At 43.7% G+C, this 27,700-nt stretch overlaps 1 protein-coding gene across 1 annotated transcript in view; it reads left to right on the forward strand.

Moving 5' to 3' along the window:
- Positions 1–1,257: 1,257 nt before the first annotated feature.
- HTR1E (5-hydroxytryptamine receptor 1E) overlaps positions 1,258–27,700 on the forward strand; it is a 38,545-nt gene continuing 12,102 nt past the window's right edge. The window contains exon 1 of the mRNA XM_058835166.1: positions 1,258–1,640. The gene's annotated coding sequence lies outside the window, so the exon portion shown is untranslated. The remainder of the gene's footprint in view (positions 1,641–27,700) is intronic.

Genomic DNA, 27,700 nt, shown 5'->3' on the forward strand with positions numbered 1-27,700 from the left:
AGAAATTTTATTTGGCACCGATGACCATAAAAAATGCTCATTCCATTGTTGTTCAAAATTTGGGAAGCATATTAGCACATCATTAATGAGATCCAGAGATTACTCTTTATGTATGCCATCTTCCACTCTCATTTTAGATCATGGAGGTCTCCAGCAGTCTTGAACACACTTCACCAGAAAGCACCAGGACAGATCTCTTTAATTTTTCTGTCCCTTTGGTAAAGTGGGAGAGAGAGACAGGAACAGAGGGTTAGTGAACAGATATTTTAAACCAACAGTCTACATTAAAGCACAAGTTTCTAAAGCTGTGCATAGTAATACCAGTTCTGATTAGTGACAGCCTCATTAGAACAAAGTAGAGGTTCTTATACTTCCATTCTTCACTTCTTGCTTTCCTTGCATCCCGTGCATCCGTCCTTTCTTAGAAAAACTGAAGCTTTTTAAGACTCTCCTGTGGGAGTTTTATCCAAATTATTTGGTATGTGGGGAAACTTCCATCCTACCTATTTTGGTAGAAAATATAGTATCAAAGCTGCATTTGACAAAGGTAACATTAGTACTAGAAATTATGTCATTCTCAGAGGGAACAACTACTTGATTTTTAATCATTGATGGCCTCTAAACTCTCTCTATGGTACCTCCATAGGGTGTCTAACACTGTACACATTGTATACATTTCAAAACTGAGTGACTCCACTCCCGCGTGTTCCGACAGCGTGAACGCTGGGACAATCCCAAAACACTCTCGCAAGTCGGCATGGTTCTCACTCCAGCCCGGCCTGCTCCAGGAGCGCATCTCCGGCATCGGTCAGCACCAGCTGATCAGGGGCGGACTGCGAAGAGCGGGCAAACCTCGAGCAGACTCTCCGGGTTCCCATACAGTGCCCGCATCAGATACCAGCCCTCGGAAAGGCGCTGTCCGCCGACACACCGTGCGGCTGCCCGCACCAGGCGGGCTGAGCTCCATCGGGAGCGGGCAGAGCTCCAGCCGGGAGCGGGCTGAGCTCCATCGGGAGCGGGCTGAGCTCCAGCCGGGAGCGGGCTGAGCTCCATCGGGAGCGGGCTGATCCAGCGCCGCCGCCGGGCTCCGGGCAGGGCGGCACTGCAGCCGCCCCTCGTCCCGACAGGGCAACGAGAGCGCCCCCGGCAGGGGCCCGGGCAGCGGCCACGGCCGTGCCTGAGCAGCGGCAGCGGCGGCGCCGGGGAGGAGGAGCGCCGGCGGCTTGGGCACAGCGGCGGCAGCCGGGGCCGGGGCAGCGTCCGCTGGGCACCCCTGGGCACCGCGGTGCTCCCCGGCGGGCGCGGCGGGGCGGGGGCGGTGCCGTGTTGCCGCCGCGGAGCGAAGCCGCTTCATCTTCATCCTCATCCTTCCCTCTCCTCCCCTCTGCGCGACCCCGCCGGCTCCCCCCGCCCAGAGGGGCGGGAAGGCAGCGGGCGCTGCCCGCGGTGGCGGCGCGCCCCGGAGCGGCTCCGCACGGCGTTTCCCCCCACCCCGCCCGCTGCCGCCGATAAATCCCAGTGCCGGGGGCAGCGCGGCACTTGGCGGCTGTGGCGCTGCGGGGAGGCGGCGGAGCTCGGCCCCCTCCCCGCGGCGGAGACCCCCAGCAAGGGCAAGAGGAGCCGCAGCTGCCGGAGCTCAGGTGAGCGCCCGGGGCTGGGGGCGGCGGGAGGAGGAACGGGAGCGTGCGGGGCTCGTAGGGAGCCGCGGGAGTGTGCGGGGCGCCTCGTCTGGCGGCCCCCGCTGCTGCCTCGAGGGGACCGGCTGCGAGCGGGAGCCCCGCTAGCACAGCGGCGGGCGGACAGCGGGATGCTGCCCTACGGTTTCTCTGTGAACCGGGAAGTTTTCCTTCGTGAGCTTTGAGGCGGGATCCCGGAGGGCTCCCTGGGGGCTGAGGGGCTCTGCCCAGGGCTGTGGTACCGTGGGGAGCTCGGAGAGGAGGTGAGCGGAGGGCGCACCCCACCCAGAGCGGCTTCCCCGCGGAGCCCGGTGCTCCCGTGGTCCCGGTGAAGCAGCGTACTCTCCGGGGTTGTCCGGGCATCCCCAGTCTCTATTCGCTGTGCTGTGAGGTCCTCTCTAAAGCACCTCTCAGTCGGTAAAAAGGTCGATGCTCTCCCCTTGCTTTCTCACACATGAACGGGGACTGAATGGTGAAATGATGCACAGGACGTGAAAATAGTTATTCTCAGTACTGTACAAGGTAGGCTGTATTCCTCACTTCAGGAATGGACCTCCGGGGGCATGAAATGCAGGTGTTGAACTGTCCATCTACCTGATAGTCCTCGTAACTCAAAACGAGCAGCAGGTGGAATCAGACCTTCACTTAGCTACAGGCTGTTCGGTCCTTCAGTATCTGGAGAGATGGCGAGCAGAGAAGAGCTCTAGTTCATTTCATTGTTAACCAACCTTCCACTTCAAGAGTGGGTCCACGGTGACTAAATAACATGCTATTAACAGCATAAGGCATTTAATCTGTGTTTAGTTATTTCCTGGTGGCTGGGAATCTTACAGGAAAAAAAAAATCTTCATTTTTTTTGAAAAAAAAAATGTTCAGTTTCAAACGATTGGAAGTGCCATGAGATCATACATTCAAAAAATTGTGGCTGTAAGTTAAAAAACAAAAAGAAAAAGGAAAAACCTACCAAATCTGCACCTCTAACGATGCACTACTTTCCCATAGAGAGATATGTAAAAACAGCATTGGCCCAGCAAAGTGCTTGTTAAATTCAAGTGAGGGCTTACATACCATGAGCTTCAGTGGAATTACTCAGAAGCTAAAGGCAAAGCTGAAGGCAAACGTGCTTCCGTGATTCCCCAAACCAGGGCTTAAGTTCTGTTCATTCAAGTATTCAGTTGCATGAATCACAGTCATTCAAAAGTTCAAGGCAAACCAAATCAGGGAAAACATGGACTGAACAGCATTGTCAGCCTCTCTGCACAAGAGCTAGGTAATGACCAGCCCTGTGGATTTTCCCCAGGGTTTTTAGGAGGTCTCTAAGTATAGGGTGAGCTGGTTTTGACTGTCTTGAAATGCGGATTGCAATCTCCTAAGAGCCAGTAGCCCTCCATGATCATGGATTGGCTTCAGCCCACCTTTGCATTTCAGTCATCTCTCAAACTTTGGGACTTGGGAGGGCACCTCTCATGCGATCTGCCCAATTTAAAAAATACAAACACACAGAAAATCTCTTATTTGTTAAAACTATGATCTCCGATTCATTTATAAGCACCAAAAGCATAGATTGTCAGGCACCAAATACACAGATAATTTTCAGGAACCAGAGCACTTGCTAGCATGAAAAAAGGACAACATTATGTAGTTAAGGTGTCCAAAGAGTAGAATTTATTTCTAAATAGCTTGGTTCTTCTGCAAGGTACTCTTGGATTCCTATGAAATTAGAGAAAATTGTACTTGACTGTTACCTGTTTTTCCTCTATTGACAAAGTTCTGTGTGTGCTGAAATCTGTATCCTTGGGTATCTTCCCATTTAATTCAGGATGCAGATAAATGCCTGTCTTAAGAACTTTTATTAAAGTTAAGATGTAGGTTTGCTTTTATTTAACGACTTCAGGAGTGTACAGACAGAGGCAGTGTTGGTTTTGCTGTTCTGAGCTTTAACCTCTTCCTGTTGATAATGTGCCTTTGTTGTTATTGGGGACAGTTTTTGGAGTTCTTTTTCTGTAAAACCCAGCAGCTTCACCAAGTGGCCGCCTAAAGACAGTGGATGTTAGCTTTCAAACTCGTATTTCCCTGCTGATTTCTGCTGAAACCCTGGTGCCCCTTGCTGGCAATTGCATTAGTTAGTAAAGAGGAAACTAGCAGCAGCTTCTTTTCTGGCTGAGGGATTTGGATTTAACATAACCTCCCTGTAAGAATGATATGTTTAAGACATAAGGATCTCTTCCAGGACACAAAGGAAGCTGCCTCATATATTAAAAAGGGAGAAAATAAAATCTCAATGCAAACAGCAAGAAAAGCTTTAAATCTGTTGAAAGCTATTTGGAGAGTTGCTGGTCAAACACGTGGAGTACACCAGGAGAAAGAAAAAGGTCATCAGGCCAAACTCATCTCCATCTAATTACATTAAGTCTGTCAGGCTAATCCCTGGCACAACTTGACTGAAAATATTTCTCTGGATCTCCTTTTTAAAGTGACTAGTGTATTAAAAAGGCAAGAACCTCTTTCTTCACATGCTCATGTAAATATGTGTGTTTATGAACAGCCCTCTCAAAAGCATTTGGCCTGTGTAAAATGGAACACCTGCCCAAGATTTTACTTCTGCAAACAGCTGGTGGATTAACCCTTCTAAACCTTTTTATACAGATAATTTTGTGCTTTGTGACAGTCCTGGCAGTAATAAATGTGGGGTCTGTGGAGGTCACTGTGGTGGGAAGTTCAGTGGGTGCAGATGAGGTCAGAATTTGAATGTAGCTGCAGTGAAGTAGAGATGTGATCTGCAGAAGTGAATTCAGGAAGGCCAGGTAGGGAGCATCATGCTGAGCTGGGAATAATCTGCTGCACAAATGTATGGGAAGCAGCTTGCCCGGTAGCACTTCTACCAGTAAAAAAGCACTGCTGAGATAAAGCCAGACTTTTCACAGTGTCACACAAAGAGGATTGCATCCTACAATATATGTGGTGGGATTTGGTCCTACAGCTTGATGTAGGTGGGGTCTTGGTTAGAGTTTACTATCTGGGACACAGCTTTGTATTTCCTGGTGAGGGTGGAGGGAAGGGCTTAAAAACATGGTCTGGGGGAAATTAATCAGGCTCTTTAACCTCAAGACTGAACTGAAGCAGGATGTGCTTGTAGCCTCCAGATTTATAAGTCTGCTCCAAAAGGCAGGGAGCACCTCCTGCTCTGTGTGCCGCCTGTATGGACCCAAGCCCCCCTGTAACCATGGTGTTGGACTGCTGAGAATCTTCCCATAAGGAAGCAGCAATTGTACTATCCAGTCAAGGAAATACCCTGAAAGAGTCACAGGGTATATCCTTAGATATCCTGGGCTTGAGTAGGACTTGGCAAGGGTGTTTTTGTAACAGGCAGCTACTCCTACAAAGGGTTATTTTATTTTAGTCCCACAGACAGCAAAGTCATCTCAGGCAAAACAGTTTGGGCTTCTACATTATACAGAAATGTAACAAGCAAACTCATCAGCCCCAACATCTAACTCCTCTGCTCATGTGGAACTACCCTTTTTCTTACTGCTTCCTCAAATGCAGACTGAGAACAAGGAGTCAAAATGCCAAAAGTAAGGCCACCTCGTTGAAGACAAGGCGTAACCTTACGAATGGCAGTTGCCAAGGCTGTGGCTGCTACACGGGGCTTTCTAAATGCCAGTTTACCCTCTTGTATTTGCTGGCTGGATCCTCTAGCACAGCTGTCAGCTTCTTGGCAATACATAGTCTGCTGGCTCTCTCTGGACCTGCAGGGAAACTCCTCACCACCTGACTGCTGGGAGCAGGGGGCGCATCCATTCCTGCCTGTGCTCTGGACACCATCCACACTGCCAGAGTTTCTGTCTCCGTCTCCTATAAGCCCCCATCGCTGGGCACTTCCATTCCCGAAGGGCCTGTGGGACATGGGGTACAGCTTCTTCCTGCTCAGCTCCATTCAGAAAGACACAAAGGGATAACTCTTTTGGGAGCGGGCAAATCAAGTATTTGTCTGTTGCAGAAGCTTGTAACAAAATTGCCTTTAAGGGTCACCCATGTTCTCCCAGGGGTGTGTCTGGGATCCTAAAAATGAAGGAGTTTTTGGAAGCACCCAAACGATCATTCAGTCTGTGTGGTACTATCAAAACACAATTAAATATCAAAACACAGTGGTACCATATCAGGAGCTCATCAAATTCAATTTAAAATGCTTAGGGGGAAGCATATTGCTAGTCCCCAGCATTGTCACTTGGTTACTACCACTGTAAACCCTGCTCCTTTACACTTCTGGCCAAATGCCATGGCTTCAGCCTGGCAGGGAACAGGATGCACTGAGACCTTTAGCACCGCATTTGCAGAATTATCCCTTTGTCCCTGCGAGACTTTCCAAGTTCAGATATCCTGGAGGAATATCATGCTGACAGCTTCTAATTATGCTACTGGTTGATTTACCAGTTTTTGCTCTTTTAAGAGCTAAAAGTCAAGGAAGGGCAGGAAAAATCCCTTCCCTGAGCTCACATTTCAGGTGAAGTGGCATCTCTTTGGCAGAGCCTTTCAGAGGAGGGGAGTAACACACATCCAGTTCTCCAGGATGGACAGCCCCCTGTCCCAGCATGGGTTACCTGAGCCCTTTACTGTCTCCTGTTCCTCCAGATACCCTCTTTTTGCCTCTGGATGTTTTTGCAGCTACCTGTGCTGTGGCAGTATCTCACAATTTTTGACTTTCAGTCCAGGGCCCAAATACACTGACTAGTTCCAGATCCACCTTTTTTTTTTAAATCTGTTTGGAAAGATTTTTGCTTATACTTCTAGCATAAGCAGCTGTCGTGGTTTTGAACCAGTAATTAACAAAAAGGGGAAAAAAGGATTATTTATTTCTTGTTGTGAGATATGGATTAAAACAAGAGCAAATCAGGCATAACACTTAAAAGGAATAAAGAAAGTTTATTGACAAACTACAAGAATAAGAACACCAGAATAAACTTTTAGAAAAACCTTTTCATTTCTTACTGTTCACCATTTTTTTGTTCACATGACAACAGAGACAAAAACTTTAGAATTTTGATGGTTTAGACAGTCTCAATTCTTCCTATAGTCTTTTCCTCAGTTTCTGTAGAGAAACAGAAGTTCCTTTCTGTTAATTTATGGAGTTTCTCACAAGAAAGCTATTTTGTTATAGTCTTCTGTTTCTTTGATATCAGCTGCTCAGAGCTGCTGTTATCAAAGCTCACTCCTCCCATTTCACATCACTCTGAAATGTGTTATGGGTCATTAGTTTGGGGATAGCATTTTTAAGGATAAGTTAGTCAAAGGCAAAAAAGTATTCTTCATCTGTTTCTGTGCGCTTCACTAGAAAACAGTTTTCTCATTGCCTCTCAAGGCTTCAAATTTCCCAGCACTTCACTATACCGCAATTACTCTGCTTTTTACTCAAATTTACACTTTGAACACTCTATTCCTCCCCATACACTATCATGAATTAAAGGAGTTCTTTTCAGGACTTCATTGTCCATCCCCATAGTTTTAACAGAAAGATATTTCAGCTTAATTAAAGCATCTTCTTAATTCTCTACCTTTCTTGAAGTCTCTTTTCTTTCTTGCCACTAGTAGTTTATAAAGTCTCTTTTCATGTTGATCACTCTCCTTTTTTCTCTCTGGATAAAAAGATTAATCCGCAAGTTTCATCTGGATAAGAAAGAGTTAAAATCTTGCCCAAGCTTTTGTAGATGGTTCGGTGATCTCTGCTGAACAGGAGCTGGAGCCGTCTGCGATAGAAAGTTCTTTATAGCCGCTCTGGAGAGCGTGGTCACCGTCTCTGCCTGCAGCAGGCCCAGAGCCCCTCTCCTTCTTCACTCAGCAGTTTTCTAGTGAATGTAGTTACAGCAAACTCTGCAGCCGAGCCAGAGATCGGGCCGGGCAAGCCCCCCGCAAGCCCCATCTCCCGGCCGGGAGACAAGAGACGCGGCAGGCCCGGCCCGGCCACACGTGGCCGGGCAGAGCCCGAGAAGCCGAAGCTCTGCTACTTTTTACAGCCAGCAAACAAAGAGAGCCACAGACTTCTGGTTGTACACTTTAAGGTGGGGTTCACAAGTTGATTCTACTTTTCAATGGCTAAAACTGCTGTCAATTCTCAGCAATGACCGATAATTGGTCAGGAGAAAAGACTCCCAGGAGTCCCCAGCAACTTTAACTTTCTTAAAGATAAAGTAACCCCATGACAGCAGCACAAAAAGGCAAGATACTTAAAGACCTACACATTTATTTACTTTGGGATTAATGTATTCCTCCCCACAAGCTAAATTAGACAGATACTCCTATTAAGGTTTTAGTGGTTCTGGTTTTCTTTTTTTTCTTTTTAATAATCAAGCAGGCCAGGCTATCTGCTATCCCAGAGAGCAATTGCTATCTGCCCTGCTGTTCTGTTCTTTCACCCCTTTTTTTTCCCTTTTATTTTCTTTTAATACCCATTATAAATAACCATTTCAAACTAGGGTAACAGCATACAAATGGGGTCCCACACAGCAAAATGCTTTCTTGAACTGTGTCCCATGGACTGGACCCTGTGCTGCTCCTGTTTTCCAGTGTCTTTCCTGTAGGAGACAAATTTGAAGCCAAGCATATAAACTGAAAAGCACCAATCAGAAAGATTTATGATCCTGTTTCATTAGAGATGCATATGTGGAATTATTCCCTGCCTGAAAGCACTGACTCAGAGCTCACATGTAAATTGCCAGGATAATTCCACTATTCCGTGTTTCACAGAATTGAACATTCTGTGCCTTGCTTCAAGTGTTTTGTTGATGAAAATCTTTCAATTTTCTTGTAGAGAGAGTTTTGTAGACTGTTGAGCTGTAAGTATATTATCCTGACTTACAAACACATGACTGCCAGTCAAATTAATATCTTAATTTTAAACTGGACAGCTTCCTATCAACACCACTCTGTTCTTGCAGTACTGCTTTTGAGTAGTAGCATTTCTCACACGTGTGAAGTTCTGCATGAGAGGAAATGCTTGGAAGTTGGCAAAGCTGTATCCATGTTGTGTCTTATCTTCCTATCTCAAAATATTCAAAGGTGCAAAACCTAAGTTGGCTGCCAGTCAAGAAGACCCTGTCATGAGTGTGGGTGATCATAATACACAGGCATGATTTACATGTTTATACAGCAAATAACTTAATTTTGATCTGTTTACAATGACATTTCGTTAAAGAACATTAAAACAAAGTGCTTTTTAAATTGTTGAAATAGGTTAGTAGTTAGCATCCAGTTTGGAAATGAGTAAGGTCTGAAATGAGTGAGGGTTACAACCAGGCATACATATGTTTTGTAGTTATTTATTATATGTAGTTATTTTGATTCTGCCAAGCTTGTTAGGGTCAGAACAGTCTGACCAGTGTGAAGTGTCTCAGCTGGGTTCACGCTGCATCCAGCTCTGTTTGACATAGCTTGCTGTGTTAGCTGTCACTGCTCAGGTGGTTTTCCATACAATTCATGTTTCCTTGAGTTGTGACAGTCAAATACCCACCTTTCTCTTCCTGGTGAGACTAATGCCTTTCTAGCTGTTATATTTCATAGGCCAGCATAAAGCGGGCAAGTTGTCTTGAAGAGTGGTAAATATTTGATAAAACTGCTTTGTATGGTGTGAGTGTGAATTCCGCAGTGTGGAGACAGCTAAAAATTAAATTATGCTGTGCATTATCTCCTTGAAATAAGAGTCCAGATTATCACTGGTTTTGTTCACTGGAGTGAAACAAAGATCTGAAATTCCCAAATAATTGGACACATTATACATTTGGTGCTGATCTGAATAGGAACACTCACCTGAGTTACAATTGCACTTTGCTGCTGTATGTATATATGAGCCTTTCTATGGGCTGTATTTCACAGAGCAGCTGTTTGCTGAGCCTTAGGAGAGCTTTCAGGGACATTAAAACACACTGAGTTCCTCTGAAAAACAGCAATTATCTTGTCCATATTTGAATTCTTCCCATGAGTCTTCAAAAAACCTCGACTATTGGACACAAGGAAGGGCTGGGGGAGGTCTCATTAGCTATTTGAGTCTTTTGCTATTAGGGAGCTTCTGGTCTCGTTTTTTGGCTATTTTCCAGTTGTCAGGTGATGGATGGACATAAAAGAAAAAGCCCCCCTCTTCCAGGGGGAACAAAACAAACAAAAAAGTTAGTAAGAAATAGTAATAAAGCCTTATTATAGTATGAGAAATAGTAGTTATCTGAGATCCTTACAATTTGTGCTTGAAGATAACTTTCTGTGATGGGATTGTGCTACCTGACTGAGCCTCTGTGGGATCTGAGGGGTCCAAAATGCTGTTTGGGCATAAGGACTACAGTCCTAGCTGCTCCTACTTGTGGAGAAGTTTGAAACAAGAAAGTAGAGAAATTTCTGCACAGAATTTTTATTACTATTATTGTTAAAGAAGAGCCCTGCATTTAACCTCTTAGTTATGTTGATCTCTTGTCCTGTGGAATTTGAAGCAAACACAGACTTTTTCTCCCTGGTGGCTGCAGAAGTGTCTGTGAAAGACGCACAAAATGGAGAAATCTTCCATGAACAGCAATTGTGTCAAGTGTGCTCTGAAACCTTCTCATATTAAATGGAAATTGACACTTCTTAATGACTTAGTGTAGTCCAGTTGCCTCTTAGAAAAGGCTACAGTATTTAGTGTCTAAATATCAGTTTTCAGTCACTGTTAGTTTTGGGCTCTGACTTATGATTAAACATACATACTAAGCTGCTAAAAGTAAATACATATCATACAAAAGTAAAGCTTGCTTGTTTCCCAAGTATTTGATAATAGAAGTGTTTGCAGACACTTCACTAAAAAAAAAGCGCACACACACAAAAAGAAAGAGGAATACTTGTCATATTTCACAGAGGAGTTGAAAACGTATAATGAAAACTAGATACACTAGAGACTTAAGCACAGCTTGCTTTGAGGCAAGTTGGATATGTGGGTGGGTGATAAATATACTGGGATTTACTGGTGGAGGTATTTGTAACTGTTTTCACTTGCTGTCAAAAAGCACAGCATGGATGTTTGGAAACTTACAATCCTGCAGTTTCTGCTAACTGTTCCTGTTAATAAGTGCTAGCAGAGAACCCTGCCCAATGCTGATGAAGAGCAGCCAGAAGAACAAGTGAGAACATCCTGGACAAGCCTTAGGGACATCCAAGCCCAGGAAGAGAGATGAGCTTGAGGCTTGTGTAAGGCACCACTTTGCATTACCAGTAAAGCTTAAATCTAAAGTATGGGCAGGGCCAGGGGAGAAGCAGGGACTTGGCCCAGTTACAGCAGTACATTGGAAGAAATAAATCCTGCCAATTTTCTTGAGTCCCTGCTATCTCTATAAATTCACTGAACATGCTTTGGGGTTTTGTCCATGTCCCTTAGGCACTTGAGTCCACTGGAGCCAACAGAGGTCTGGGAGCTGTTGAGCATGTAAATGAATTTTTAATATATAATCAGATACGGAAGAAAATGTTACTTAAATGTCTTCACAGCATATTTAAACATTTAAATTTTCTTAAGCTCATTTCTTTTATGCTTTGGTTATGGAGGAAGTTTCCTAAGGTAAAATTCTATTATCCTGCCTGCTTTATAGCTTGAGTAAGGCAGAAGGTGTGACTAGATCCAAGCGCAGGCTCTTCCCGAAGATATTCACACGTGAAGGAGCTTTTGCATACCCTGTATATGAGATCCAGGCTGTCACACTTTAAATGATTCTGTAGCTTTTCCTCATGGGCAGAGTGAGGTGATGATCCTCATCATCTGCTGGCCACACTCAACACCATTCAGTAGGGCTTGTGGCCAGGGGCCAAGTATGTCATTGATCCCTGGCTGTATTCACCCTGGCTGTTCCTTGCCAGTGATTCTTCTTGGGCATCAGAGGAGGACTGGGAAAAAAACAGGGATTGAAAGGGAGGTTTTAAACCAGCTAGAGACAAACAATGGACAGGACCCTGAATTCAGCACCTTAATTAAAGCAGTTTCCAACAGGTGAATGACATTGAGTTGCATCCAACTCCTGTGCTTTATGACCTCCAGATGCACCATGGCCAGCAACACGCAGTAGAGCTGTCACCACACAGGCTTTGGAGCTTGAACTTAGAATAGAAAATGTAAAAGTAGGTTAAAAATGCAGTGTCATGGGGTAGCTTCACCTTTAAGACAGATTACAGAGAGGGGAAGTTGAAGGTACTGGTGGCTGATGGGAGTTTTTCCTCCAGACCAATTATCAGTCATTTCCAAGAATTGACAGCCGTTCTGACCATTAAAAAGTGAATTCAACTTGTAAACACCCCCTTAAGAAGTACAGACAGAGCTCTCTCGCTCTCTTTAGTTTCCGACTGCTGATCAGGTAATGAGCTCTGTCTTGGCTTCCCCCCCCCCCCCCCCCCAGGCTTGAACGAGGCTGCAGGGAAGTGGGGGCGGGAGGGGGAAGCAGAGCCGATCAGCCGAGCTTGGTTTTCAGTTTCGGCTGCTGGACTGAAACCTGACACCATGAACTCTTGTAGCTTTCTAAAGCTTTTACTTACTTTACTACCTGGATAAACGTACAGATTACTCTTTTTTCCCAGAAGGACAGAGAAAGAGAGACAATCAACATGTAAGACATCATAAAACCACCAAAAACAGTGAAGGAAAGAGTTAAGTTTAAATAAGAAAGAGAGAGAAAGAAGATGCTTGCCGCTGAAATGTTTTTCTGTTACAGCTATGGAAATGGACACTAGTAGTTTAAAAGACTCCTTTAATTCATGACTAGAGTATGGGAGGAATAGAGTATTCGAAGTGTGGACTTTAGAGAAAAGAGAGAGTGGTTGTGATACTGTGAGTTGCTGGAAATGAGTAAAGTGAAGATTTTAAAGCCTTGAGAGGGCAAGGGGATAGCTGTTTTCCAGGAAGGCTCACAGAAACAGATGAAGAAGATTTCTATCTTTGAATAACTTATCCTTAAAAATAGCATCCCTGGACTCATCGACCCATGCACACCTCGGAGTAGTGTGGGATGGGAGGAGTGAACTCTTAAAAACTCCAAAGATTGGCAGAAAGAGACTTCTGTTTCTCTACAAAGACTGATGAAAAGACTCTAGCAAAGAATTAAGACTGTTTTTGACCACCAAAGTTCTAAAGTTTTTGTCTCTGTGTTATCATGTGTGCAAAGAAATAGTCAAGTAGTGGGAAGTAAAAGGGTTTTCTGAAGTTTATTCTGGTATTTCTTATTCTTGTAGTTTGTTAATAAACTGTCTTTATTCCTTTTAAGTTTTAAGCCTGTTGTGCTCTTATTTTAATCCATATCTCACAGCAAGAAATAAGTAATTTTTTGTTACTGGTTTAAAACCACGACATGCAGAGGCTAGCATTTGTCTCATCTTGTGGTTTAATGTTTACAGCACAGCTTAATCTGATCTTCTCTTTTTCATGAATAGCACATTCTAGTCAGCCATTTAATGAGAAATTCACCTAACATTAAGAGCCACATATAGTCCTTATTTACTGATAGATTTATAGCCCAGAAGCTTGCAGACAGCACTCTGTGAGCTGTGTGATGATTTTAATGTGCGGGCGGCATTTTCATGGATACAATTTCCATTATTTCATAACCAAGCTATTGCTTTCTAACCAGGCACACCACTGGCATTATTCAAGAGGGAGGGGGAAAAAAAGATAACTTTCTTTCAGAAATTGTATTTTGAATGCATGTAATATCTCTCTTCTATGTCTGTTTAATTCATGATACTGATGGTACCATGGTATATTTCGTACCATGTTTTTTCTCTGGAACTGGCTTATAAAATAATGGTGTTTAAATATTGTCTTCAGCAGGAAAGCATGGTAATTTTATTTTTAGTATTTTAGGCATAAAAAAAATTGATTCAACAACAAATAGCTTAATGGAACTTTTTATTATGGAACAACCTTTAATCAATTTCACTATCCAGTACAGTAGTACCAACACTAATCTAATTTTGGGCCATTTTAAATAGTGTACTTTTAAGCTGTTCCATGAGGCATGAAATCCTGCATGTGTGGTTCAAACTGTGTGTAGCACAAGACTGAGTGATTCTGCGTGACCATGAAAATCATTCTGAAAATCAGCTACTCTGAATTTTCACTTATGCTACAATGTTTTTTTGGCAGATAAAGGGCAGGGGGGTTGTGTGGGGGGAATAAAAGGATGTTACAGAGCTGAGAGGAGACTGAAGTACACAATGCATGTAAAAGTAGATCTTGGGCAGCAATTAACAGCCAGATGATGGTAAGGAAAACATCAGCAGGTTATGTCAACTAATAATTGCCACATCCTCATCATCTAGCCATTCCTAAAATGATGGGATTAAACCACCAAAAATTCCATTACGGTTTCTTGCATTCCTGCACTGAAGTGTCAATGCACAGAGATCCAGGTAGTCATTGGAGAGATCTAGATAGTAAGTGCTGCTTGCAGGATCAACATTGCCTTCTGAAATGTTCCTGGACAACTGACTATTAATATGTCTTAAAAATGGTGTCTCTTTACCATATACTGTCAGTCCCTCAAAAATTGTATTCAATTTCTATTGCAAGCCTGTCAGATGTGCTAAAAAAATAGTGCTCCAAATTGTTGATTTTGTCAGCTTATTTAGGCATAGATTTCCCTTGAAACCATTTACAGCACACTTTCTATCCTTCATATTCAATTTGGGCAGATGTGTTGATGTGTCACCTACTTGCAGTTACCCTCCAGTGTTAACCTTTTTGTGCCAGCTTTTATCCCTGGTTGCATTATCCTTTGCACTGAATTCACACGTGAATGTGGATGTAGCCAGCACCTTTGTAAAGAACCAGAATGCCTCTGATTATGTAGAGATCTCTGCACTTTCACCTCGACTCTTTTTCTAAATCAATGTCATCCAGGAAAAGAAAAATACTTCCTATGACTTAAAAAACTTGCATTTTTCTGACATTCTGTGTTCCAAATATAACCTAGCTAAGAAGAAAACCATGACTTATGGTTTGATGGGGGATCAAAAGTGAGCTCTGGTCTCTGAATGGCACCTGTAAACTCTGTTATTGTCCTCTGAAGTGAGATACATTTAACAGTAGCATTTTTTTTTTTTAAATGGCTGATACTGCAGTTAGTAGAACGTATTGCTATTTTATACACTGCTTCTGCGATTACCGAAGGAAAGGGCCTGGGTTTGGTTGAAGAACAAATTGTGCTGGTAAACTTCAGCTGGACCAACATTTTGATTTTACTATTCCTGATGTTTCTCAATGCATCACCTTTCCAGGATGTTCAGAGAGATGGCAGGGAACTTAGTTCTGGTTTTCTTCAGCCTTCCCAGCATTCTGACTTTGGTGAGACTTTCAACCACCCTGGTATTCCTTAAATGTTGTTTTGGTTGGTTTTTTTTTTCAATTTCTTCTAGTCCTGTGATGCCTGGTCACTGCAGGCAAGTACACCCCTCTTCCCAAGGGGCATGGAACTGGTCCTGAGAGCCCAGCCACAGTGAGAAGAGACATGACTAACCTGCTGTCTGAAAAACTGTTCATCCAGTTTCTCTTTTGTTCTTTGCAATATAGTCAGGGCATATGCACATTGTCACAAAGAAGCACGCAGGAGCAGGTTAAACATTGAGTGAGGGAATATTGCTGGAACACTTCAGAGCTGCTGTAGTCATGTAGATGATGTGCTGATGCCCTTCATTTCTAGCTGATGCTTTCTCTTGGAACACAAGATGATGTTTCTCTTGATGTGCTCTCTCCAGCAGCTGAGCATATGCACCTCTCTTATACTTAACAGGCTAAGACACTCAAGGGGCTCAGTCAACTGCTCTCCTTTAGTCTAGGAGCCAGGACCAAACAGAAACATGGATAGAGGCCATGTGAAGCTGGGGGGAGAGCATGTTGCCCCTGTCATGAGCTAATGACAGTGAGACAGGAGGGGAGAGGAATTTCCCACTAGCAAGCAGAGCCTCTGAGCTCCCATTTTTAGCCCAATGCATGTCTCCAAAGCCCCATGCAGGAGTGTGGGGATAGGATCCTTTGCTCCCTGTGCCAGCAGTGAATAGCCAAACCAGCAACCACTATTAGACACCCTGCTTGCTTTCTTCTACCTGTGTGTGCCTTAGAATGAGCTATTAAAAACTGTGTAGAATGTTTTTATATGTTCTTCTGATCTAAGGGCATCAAATTCGGCCACTGCTGCTTAGGTAAGTCTTGGTTTTGCTATTTCCCAGCAGAAATTAGGCAGAGGATTTGGAATTCAGATGTTTGAGATTAATGGGATTGCTCAGGTATTGAAGCACTGACAAAATAGAAGGTTACTCCTAGTAGAAAATGTAATTAGACCCTTTCAGATCTTTGGTTTGACAGTAGCACTAACATCAATTATTCTCTGTTGGGAATATTCCATTTTAACAAGGTTCACTGTAATATCATCCTTTCTCAGTAGTAATCAGAAGAAAGAAGGCCTTTTCAAATAATTTCTTGCTACCTTGAGATTTTTTTACATTTAAGCCTCCCACTTATCAACTGATGCCTTGCATTAACTTCAGCACCTGAACAATTCCAATACTCTCAAGTGTCTGGAAATGAATCCTTTTTTTCCTCCCTCTTTTTTTTTCTGTCAAGAGTCTGCAGAGAAAATCAACAGTGTTTCCAAGCTAAAAGGTATTGTCGAAAGTAAAGTTAAAATCCTCAGGGTGGAGAAAATATGTCAAAATAATCTGGCAAAGCTATGAGCCTGGGTCTCAGGGAGAAAAGGTAGCTCTGCTGTACTGGTTTCAACTTAATCATGAAGCTCTGTGTCTCAGCTCTGTTCCTGCAGGTCACAGCAGTTTTTTTCAAGCAGAGCATGCCATCCACAACTTCTTCCAAAGGTATTAAATTATCAAACTCTGACTTCCTCAGGTGAAAAATATGCTTTTTTAAGAGTGGCGCTGCTGTCCTAGTGCATGTATCTCGGGGAATTTCACAGAACCTGGTGCCCTTTGGTTCTCTCAGGCCAAGGAGATCCTTCCTCCAAGTCAGCATTCCTCATGAAACCTTGCAGCCCTATGCAGAACTCACACTTTCACTTAGTTTCTAACCTTGGTGCTCCCTCTACCATTTTGCAATCTGTAATCCTAAAATCCCATCTCCAATTTAGCATCGTGTATTTGAGACTGTTGAAACATGCTTAAGGAGATTTAAATGCACAGCTGTGTGACTCAATCCCCTAGATAGGTTTTATAATCAGCCTTCATGCATAGCTCCAAGTTATTTTGAATAGAGGACTGCTGAAAATAACCAGAAAAAAAATTAAAGAAATTTTAAAAGATCTCTTTTCCCACACCTCCAGATTGAGATACTCTGTGGTTAAATATCTCTGAATAAAGCTGTTCTAAATTAAATACCAGCTTTGGTGGTATATAAGATAAAGCTGGCAATAAAAAGTACATAGTATCCCATCAAGATGTTGAAGCCTTAATCCAGAACACAGTGGGAGTGGTGTGCACTGCTGCCAGCACACCTGGCCACAGTAGCTGTCTCACAGAGTGCTATACCCTGATGTGGCACATTTCTGCCTACCTGGATTTGCTGTTCAAATGTCCAGAACAGACTGCCAGCTCCTTGCCCAAATGACACCTTGGGAGGTGGTGGAACAAAATTAAATCACTGTTGTGACTCAGACAAATAGGAATGAGGGCATGATGAAACCAGTGAAAGGTCTGGAGCAAGAGAGTCTTATGAAGGGTCTTGCATGGAGCAGTTGAGAGAGCTGGGGTGTTTAGCCTGAAAAAAAAGGAGCTCAGGGGAGACCTTATCACTCTGTACAACTAACTACCTGAAAGCAGGGGAATGTTGGTCCCTTCTCCCAAGTAATAAGCTGGAGAACAAGAGGAAAATGCCTCACATTTCATCAGGAGAGGTTTGGATTGGATACTGGGAACAATTTCTTCACTGAAAGGGTTGTAAAGCAGTAGAATGGGCTGCCCAGGGAAATTGTGGAATTGCTGTCCCTAGAAATGCTTAAAAGACATGTAGATGTGGCACTTAGAGACATGGTTGAGTGTTGGACTTGTCAGTGCTGGGTTAATGGTAAATGGAAGACCTTGAAGGGCTTTTCCATTTTCCAAGGGCTAAACCATTCTGTGATTCTGTGACTGCCACAACTGGGCAACATCCAGCTTCAGTCCATGGGGCCTTCAGGAAGGTTACAACGTTGAGTGTTCTTTAAGGGCTCTCAAAAACCTTTGGGTTCAGCGGGGAAGCTGTTCTGCTGCTGGAAAAGCTGAGGGCTCCTGCAGAGGTGTTTGCTCCTGGCTGCTATAGTGTGGAGGCAGTCCAGTTGTTATAGGGCCTTAGATGAAAATGAAAAGGCATATTTGAATCCAGTTGTGCTGAATACTTTAACTTGATAATTTGAAACATTTATAATGATTCTCTTGAAACCCTCATTTTAGTTGATGGGGTTGTTTTTGCAATTTGTTAACAATTACAGGTCACCTTTGAGATGGAAACATCTTAGAATGTGTTGTAAAAGCTTTTTAAAAGTAATTCAGGTCTTATTTACTCTGTCACCAGATCATTTCATGTGCTAATGCACTGGGAATGTCAAGCAGTGCTGATAAGCACAGTTTTCCTTCTATTTGTTGTTACTCCTATGTAAATATAATTAAGTCAAAAAGTGTCTGAGGGGTGCCTGATCACATGCATTAAGTTAGCTTCCTTTATGCCTCCTAAGGCAAACACACCCTGAACTGCAAGATCTCTGGGAAAGACCCAGGGCTTAGGGCAGCACCTTACCTGCTAGCCTCTGATCCCACATTTGTGCTGGTTCTATGCAAGAAGTCATGGAAGGGTGATTCACTGGGAACTAAATATGTCTCTCTGTTGGGGGTTGGGTGTCCTTTTTTGTTCTGGCTTGCCCATGGAATTTTTACCCATTAGTTGCGGGGACAACCTAACTGTGGGTATTTAGTGGGTGCTCGACAAAGGACAAAGAGTGGCCGGGCCTGGGGGGGGAAGGGGGCAGGAAAGGAGGGTGGGGACAGTTTTTGGCTGGCTTTCTTCAGCTTTGGGAGAGACATTCGTTTGCTGCGTCGCGGAGCTGTTGCTGTGGAGAGAAGGGAATTTCGCCATCACCCAGACGGAGCTGCTGCTTCTTCTCCTTCTCCCCTCTTTGTTGGTGGCCTCGCACTCCCTGTCCTGCCGGGACGTGTGGCAGTGCCAGGCACCGCCGCGGAGCTGCTGATCCACCTCATCCACCAGCCCAGGATCTCAGCTCATCCCTGCTGATCCACCTCAGCCACCAGCCCAGGATCTCAGCTCGTCCCTGCTGATCCACCTCATCCACCAGCCCAGGATCTCAGCTCATCCCTGCTGTCCCAGCCGACTGTTCCTCGGAGCCCTGCAGGAGCACCGGGACTGCCCGCCCAAGGGGTTTGTGAAAACAAAGCCTCTCCTCCATCCCGTCTCAGCCGAGAAAGCTGTCCCGGGGTCCCTGGTTCTGTTTTCTTGTTATTGCTGTAGTTATTGTTGTTTGTTTGCCTGGTTATACTAGTAAAGAACTGTTATTCCTATCCCCAGATCTCTGCCTGAAAGCCCCCTTGATTTCAAAATTATAATAATTCAGAGGGAGGGGGGCCTACATTCTTTCATCCCAAGGGAAGCTCCTGCTCTCCCTAGCAGACACCTGTCTTCTAGAACCAAGACACTCTCATCTTCAGCATGGCAACAAATCCAGCAACTGCCTCTGGAAGTACTGTCACATTTCATGTTAGGCTTGTGCTGAAGGCATTCTGAATTTAGGACTGTGTTGCAGTAAAGACTCCTGCAAGCATGGAGTCTTGAGAAAACTGGGATTGGAAGATTTGGAAGTGATTATTCCAAAATTTGTGAGAAAACCAAAAATTTTCCACTGTCTGCCAAGAACTTCTTGTTAGTCTTGTGAAAGAAAGTTATGGAGTGATATCAAGGGCATGTATCTGTGTATCTGGAGAACATGAGCCAGCATGACAGCAAAGCTTCTGTGTAGCACAAGGGAGAGTATACAAGGGCACGCTGAAGACATCCAGGATGCAGGGGAGGACAATCTTGGAACACAACTATATCTTAAGGGTAAATTTTGAAATCTGCTAATTATTCTCTAAAGCACCACAGGGAACTTGCAGTATTCAGTGGGATTCTGGGTGGGGATGGGGCATTCAGAAGGTAACTTCATCCATCTGCTGGAGGCCTCAGTGTGTCAGAGACCGGGCACACGAAAGGGTGACTTGATCCCAGACTGCCTAGCAAGCAGTCATTTGAGATACTCACCATACAGACAGAGTTATTTTGGCAGTGGTTTATGCATGATGGTGACCCCTACAAACCAGACCGGTTTTGATTAAGTACCCAAGAGTCATTTCAGATGCCTGATATAAGACCTTTTCAGAAAAGGAGCCTAGCGTGACTTGGTCAAACCACTCCATCACTACACCATATAATTTGAAGCATGTAATTTGACACTGTATAATCCATCAGAGTTCATCTATCTCAACTAAAAATTACTTTTTTACATGAATATATGAAACTCTAATGCTGTCCCATTTTCCAGTTCCCATCAATTAAATGTGTTCAGTAGAAGACAGAGAATATATAAGTGAAAGGATCAACTCTCTGCCCTTTTACGCTGGCAAAAGGTTGTAGCAGAATACAATTAAAAAGTAGTCATAACTTGTGTCACAAAAGAACCTCGGGTGCACACAATTAGAAAAAGAAATGATGGTACGTTGCCTCCATATGATGGAACTGCAGATGGACAGTGAAGTGTCAATAACTTGAAGTGAGAGAGGCTGTTGTTGCTATTTTTTTTCCAAGCTACTCCAACATCCTGTGCCAAATAATTTCAACAGCTTCCAGCTATGAGGAAATACATAGGCAAAATTTACTGCTGTAAGCATATATTCAAGAGGAGGATGGAGTAATTCTCTGTGCTAATCACTGTGCTGTCAGCACACTGTTGAGTTTTGAGTGTTTACTGGATGATGAACATAGTGTTAGAAAGAAAAAAAACATTGTTTTTCTGTTTACAGGGCTTTTTTTTATACTAGTTTCGCCATCTTAACAAAATGTCAGATACAGTTGCCTTACATTGGTTTCAGCAGAGAGATCAACTGGAATAACCTGTCAATACAATAATGCTCTCAAAGATGCAGGGATGAAGATAAGACAAACCATAGTAAGATTGGTAGTACAGCAGCATCATTAACCTTTTTTTCTTTCCAGCACTAAATTTTCCACAGACAAGAGCATTAGTAATTTTAACTTTGATTGAGAACTGCTATTATCCACTCACAGCATGTGGGAGCAAACAGGCACTTGGATAAATCACAAAAAAGAAAACCACTTAGCATGCTGCTTCCCTCAACAACACCTTTTTGTGAAGGTGCAAGGCTGAGTGCTGCAGTGAGAGCATGTGCGAAGACAGAAGCAAGGCTGCAGCAGCCCCCTGAAGCATGCTCAAGGTCAGCCCCTCTCAAAGAAGACCAGAAGGTCACATTTGATTTAAAAGGTATTCTGATATGTTTAAAAAATTTAAGTAATTAAATAATTCAGTGAATGAAAGCCATCAGAATTCTAATGCGGTGTTAATGGGGTCTTTCAGAAATCATGAAGATGAGTTTCATGAGTGACACAACTGGAGCCATTAGCAAACTCATCCAAGAGTAATCATCCATTAAAGGTGAAAGCCTGCATCTTCTCAGTGAAAAGAAGCATGAGGAGCAGCACAAGCATTCCTGTTTGACACCTCTGCAGAGAGACATCTACAAATATATTCTGAACTGCCTCACTCTCCTCCTGCAGGCACTCAGTCCTGGGGTGTGTTTGTCACCCTTCAACAGATGAAGAAGACAGTGACTCCACCAGCTTGAGTATGCAGAAGGTCATCTCCTCTACAACCAGTGCTGCTCCAGCAGATCACTGTGTGAGAAGTAAACCAAACTGGTTTGAAACATGGAGTACTTCACACATGGTCGTTGAGAAGAGCACAACTTGCTGGACTGGTCTCCACACAACTTCAACACTCTTTTGGAATGGCATTTCCTACCAAGCATGCCAACTGTGTCAGCATGACAAAAGACAGCTAGTAGTAAGGGCTGCTCCTTTGACATTGTTGGGACAGCCTCCAGAATAAACTTTCGGCTCCTACTGGCTCTTACTGGATGTATCTTTGACACCAAGGCCTCTGCAAAGTAACAATCAGAGGATGTTTGGAACTTTATCTGTGCTGTGAAGAATCCAGCAATAAATTATTTCAAAACAAAGGTCTAATAGAGTTAATAGAGCATATAAAACTGTCTACCATGTTTCATCATGTTTAATTTGCTGCAACAACCTGGAGATGTCCAGGTTTCAGCCTCCCTTTTGCAACCATCGGGTGCTCTGAGAAATGCTGTGCCAGCTGAGGAGTCTCTGTCACCAGGACTTCTGCATCAAGGAGCAGTGAGATGCTTCCAGAGCATTTGGCTGCTTCTCATTTTCCATTAGGGTCCCAAGTGAAGCAGTGCCCTCACCACTATAGGGAGAGCCACAGGGACCTATGGCCCGGTCATCCCCACTAAGAGTGGGCATGCAAGAGGGAAGACCCAGCTTTTGGCCACCCACAGATACAACCTCTTCTAGGACGTGAGCTTTGGGGTTGCTCGGGCTGCACAGAAGTTTGGTGCATCTAGCCAGGAATTTACCCAGAGTTATCTCCCTGTTGTGTTTTGTGGTTTGTTTTTTGATATTTTTGCATATTTTGAGGAACATTTTGAGGAAACCCAGCAGCCTGTCCTGCTGCCTGTGCCCTGTAATAGGCCAGAGAGCCTTAGCCAGAGAGCAATGACTCACTGGTTTCCCCCAGCCCACAGGATGGTGGGACCTAGCTTCTCACAGGAGCTAGGGCATCACAGGATGCAGACTGTGTCTCTCAGCTTTTGGTCAGATGGGCTTACGTGCCCAGGTAGCAGGTGGCTGTGGCAAAACAGGCATGTTGGGATGTAGGGAACAGACATATGTAGCTGAAGCTTACCTAAGACAAACCAGTTATTTAGATGCTGCCCAGATGAGGTATGGTACTGATGCTGCTGTCATTAATTTAACATTATTTATTCTTATCTAAAAAAAACTTTCCTAGGTAGACATGGATTTTTTATTTAAACTAGAATAAGATGAGATAGCTGGTTCCCTCTTGTATTTTCTTTTAATAAGTGCAGCAGTGGCTGTAATCATACAGTCATGTAGGCTGGACCTCCAGAGGTCATCTAGTCCAACTTCCTTCTCCAACTGTAAAAGACAGGTTAGTCACCTGAAAGTATGTTGTGCCATGTGAAGGGTCACATGAAATGACTCCTCAGGAGATTAAAGGTCTCTTGGGAAGAGGCAGCTGAGACATTACCCATCTCCTCATTGGGTGGGAGTGTTGATCTGCTGCAGGGTAGGAAGGCTCTGCAGCAGGATCTGGAGAGGCTGGACCAATAGGCCAAATTCAATTATATGATATTTAACAAGGCCAAGTGCCAGGTGTCCTGCTATTCAGCCACAACAACCCCATACAGCACTACGGGCTGGGGGAAGAGTGGCTGGAAAGCTGCCCAGCGGAAAAGGACCTCAGGGTGCTGGTCAATAGCAGCTGAACATGGGCCAGCAGTGCCCAGGTGGCCAGAAGTGTTGCATTCCGGGATCATACAGGATCATGTCCAGGCAGGCTACAGTTACCAGTGACCAACATGAGACTCAACGAGATGGGCTTCTGCTCAGAAAACCATTTATTCAATACAGGAATAAACTCAGCTTAGATCAGAGACAGAGAGCCCTGAACAGAAGCAGGGTGATGGGTTTTGTGGAACAGAACCGAAGTGGAGTTTGAAGTTGGGATCTAATAGGAACATAGCAAGGGAGAAACTCCAGGGGCTCAAACCCAACCAGAACACCCTGGGCTGCCACCCCATGAGGGTCCGGGGTTGATCAACTCTTCCCAGGCTCACAGGGCACATACCCTGAGGCAGAGGGATGGAATCCACTCTTCCCGGGCTTTAAAGCCACGCCTCTCACTTAAACAAAGCTTATCTGAAACTAAATCTTTGCCTCCCTGAGTGGAGACACCTCACAAAGGTCAATGGCACCTGGCCTGTATCAGCAATGGTGTGGCCAGCAGGACCAGGGTAGTGATTGTGCCCCTGTACTCAGCACTGAGGCCACACCTTGAGTGCTGTGTTCGGTTCTGGGCCCCTCACTTTAAAAAGGACATATTGACACTGGAGCAAGCTGGTGAAGGGTTGAGCCCTGTGAGGAACAGCTGAGGGAGTGGGGTTGTTCAGCTTGGAGAGAAGAAGGCTCGGGGGTGACCTTATCACTCTCTAAACCTGCCTAAAAGGAGGTTGTAGCCAGGTTGGTCTTGGCTCCTTTTCCCAGGGAATCTGTGACAGGACAAGAGGATATAATCTCAAGCTGTTCCAGGAGTGATTCAGACTGGACATTAGAAGGAATTTCTTCACAGAAAGGGTTGTCATGTTTGGAACAGGCTGCCCAAAAAAGTGGTGGAATCATTGTCTCTGGAACTGCTTAAGGAAAGACTGGACATGTCACTTAGTTTCATGGTCTAGTTGACATGGTGGTGTCCAGTCAAAAGACTCAATCTCAAAGGTCTTTTCTAACCTAAATATTTTGTGATTCAATGCCAGCAAGGATGCTGCAGCTGGAGACAAAGGATAATAGGGGACAGCCACGACATGTCAGAGTCTGCCTCTGAACCTCCTATCTCCTTCCTCAGTGTGCAGGTGGTGCAGGGCCAGAACCACCTCCCAGCAGAAAGTGCCTTGGACTCACTGGTGAAGTCCTGAGCAGGACAGGACAAACAGAATGCCCTGAGCTCTAGGACAGGTGCTGATAGGATGTTCCAGCAGGGGTAGAACACTCCTGCCAAGGCCAGTCAAGATTCCACGTTCCTTTGGATATATTCTGTTTTGGTGACTTCTGAATTCTATATTCTGTATCATAAGTGGTACCATATAAGCCCAGAAATAAACCCAGGTATCAGTGACACAGAATCACAGCAGCCCTTTTTCTTAACTCAAAGTCTGCTGTTTAATTGGCACAGTGGCCTAGAGACTCTGCTGTGTGAAGGAAGAATATGTACAAGTTTTGACAGAATAGATTTTTTTCTGTCTGGTAGGGTCTTCAGGACCATCTGGTTCAGAATCTAACTCTGTCCAGTTAATGTCACCCAGGTTGGTATGTGTTTGATTTAGAGACAGAGAAGAAATCTCACATCTCTCACTGCAGGTAATGCTGGGCTGGGTATCAGTTGCAAAGCTGACAGAATCTAGGAAGTGAGACTGACTCTTCCCACATGGGATGAGGAAGCCCAAATGCCATGTAAATATTGTTCCAGCCCTTTCTGAGGTGAACAGAGATCATGCAATGTCAGCTCCTTTCCTTTTGTTACCTGGGGAGCAGACGAGTCAGCAAAGGTGTGGCATTCATGATCAGAATTGAAATTCTCAAAATGATGAGGATCTTCAGGTTCATGGACTTCCATAAAGTATTGAAGGAATAACATAATGTACAATTCCACACATTTTTGTGCTTGTATGAGTTAGAGAACATATGCTGCTTTAGCTTTATAGAACTGATTAAAACACTTTGCTATATTCACCTTTGATCCCACAGTAAGTTCTACTCAAGCCTGTATCTATCCAAGCTTCCTTATGCAGATGTCTGGTAAAACAAGAGAGACAAACAACTTCTATCCCTTCATCTTCCCCTTCATTTCTGAGGCAGAGTAAATCAAGGCTTTGCTTGTGGTGCTTTTTAAGGTACTCTGGCTTAATCCAGGAATTAATATTGTTCTTAGTGAGAAAAAATATATTGGAAGTGCACAGAGTAGGTATGAAATATATTATGCCCTTAAAATCAGTCCTTACTACTGAGAGAAGCATCTGGGGGAGAATTTAGGGGGAATTCTGGTTAATTCTCTTTTCGCATGACCCTGTTCTTGTTAGTATGATATTAATATCTCTTAATTGTTATGAGTATGAACTGCCGCAGCAAAATCCAACCAAGGGCAGGACAAATGGTCACATAAGCATTTTTCAGGTTAAAAAGGCTATGATATGCTAGCCATCATAGGATGTTATTAGCAAGAACTACAGTCTTCTGTATTCAGTGTAATCAATTTACTACAGAAGGGGAAAGTATAAATTTGGTATATACAGTTTGTAGCTGAAAAACAGGGGCATTGCCCTTTTTCTTTCTACATCACACACACCAACTCCTGCTATTTTAATGTACACTACTTTTGACAGACTTTGATTCATCGTATTTTATTGCACCTGCTAAAGGACGACTCAGTCTTTGTAGAGAGTGAAATTTTGTAATTACTCCATATGTCGTTGTATCTGTGGGTTAATTTTAGTGTGCCTATGGTTTTTGACAGCAAATTATCACTAATTCATATAATGACATGTCTGAAACAGTTGATATTGAATTCTTTTTCATTATTTTTTTTGCTTATTCTGTATTTACATGATGCTCCAGACAAGTAATTAAAGTGCCAGTTATGTGAGCTTAGTCGTAGCTAAAAGTCTCCAAAAGCAGACACATATTTTAGTTATTCCAGGCAATGGACAAAAGTAAACATTTTAGCTTGGTTGTGTGTATTGTAAGGGTTTCAGGGAAAAAGTATGTCTTCATATGAAAGCTACAGCTAGATATAGCTATTGCTAAGGCCCTGAATAGTGTAACTGCAGTATCACAACAGTAGCTATTTTATTTGGGTAACCAAAATAATTGTTTGTATGTGCTGTCAGCTCAGCTCATGGCTTCCACTACCAACAGCAAAGTTTTGGAAATAAAAGCAGGAGCTCTTTTTCATGGGATTTTTCAGGACCTATTGACCACATTTAACTGGAGGTTTATTTGTTCAAATCATAGGTCAGGACCCAACCCCTGGAGCATTTGCCCTAAGAGTGCAATGGTAACATGAGTTCAGTTCAAATACAAACTCATACTGCCATAAATGTACTACAGCAACTTTGGACCCTCTTCAACTGGCAAACTTGAGAGTTTCAGGCCACCAGAGCTCAGCCAGTCTAATATCTGAACACCTCTTCCTCAGCAGGATTTGCACCTAGGGCAAGAAGTGTTTTCTCATACTAAATAGGAGTCTGTCCTTGACCTTTATGTTGCTGTACACCACATGTCAGTAATTCATTTCTCCTGTGCTTGCAGCAAGCACACTGCCCAGATGGAAATCCCACGCTCACAGTCCCAGGCAGCCGGCTCATGCCATCAGCCCGGTGCTTCTCACCAACATGAGACATTTTTCTACATGATTAAGGACTCACGGCACCTTCTGCTACAATAAAACTCTTCGTTCAGTCACACAAAATTTTCCTTTCAAAGCAGGTCTAGAGCCATTGTGTGAATCATATCCTTTATTTTATCAGCGAGAAATAGGGTGTATATTCACTAAGGCTTAATCTGGAATATTTTTGCTCACAGTGGAAACATTTCCATTAGCTTCAAAGGATCTTAGATCAAGCTTCAAGAATTGCTGAGTTTTAGTCTGTCAGATTTGTTCATTTGAGTCTGTTATGAATTGCAGTTGTGTACAGAACCAAGTCATATGAAGATTAAATAAACTCTGTTGACATCAGTCTCCTGACACAGAATAGCAGCAAGAAACAAATACTGACTAGAAAAGCAACACATGTACAGTGACATTTAGCTTGTATAAAACGATAGTCTCCATATAAATGCAAATAGCACCATTTCCCTGGAGCTGAATAAATGATATTCATCAGTAAATATTTGTGTGTCTTTGACATGTCTCTAAGCAGCAAGATGAGAAATTGAGATGGAAAATATATTCACAGGTGAGAATTCAGTGCAGATTTTTCTTAAAGTTTTCATCTTAATGCATTTGGGAGACCTTGAAAAGCAGATTCTTCCATTTCTAGTTAGTGACTTAAATGCAAAGCATCAGAACCACAACAGACCACAGCACACTCAGTTCCTCTCAGTCGTTTCCTGA

Source organism: Poecile atricapillus, chromosome 3, assembly GCF_030490865.1.
Source record: "Poecile atricapillus isolate bPoeAtr1 chromosome 3, bPoeAtr1.hap1, whole genome shotgun sequence".
NCBI lineage: Eukaryota > Metazoa > Chordata > Aves > Passeriformes > Paridae > Poecile > Poecile atricapillus.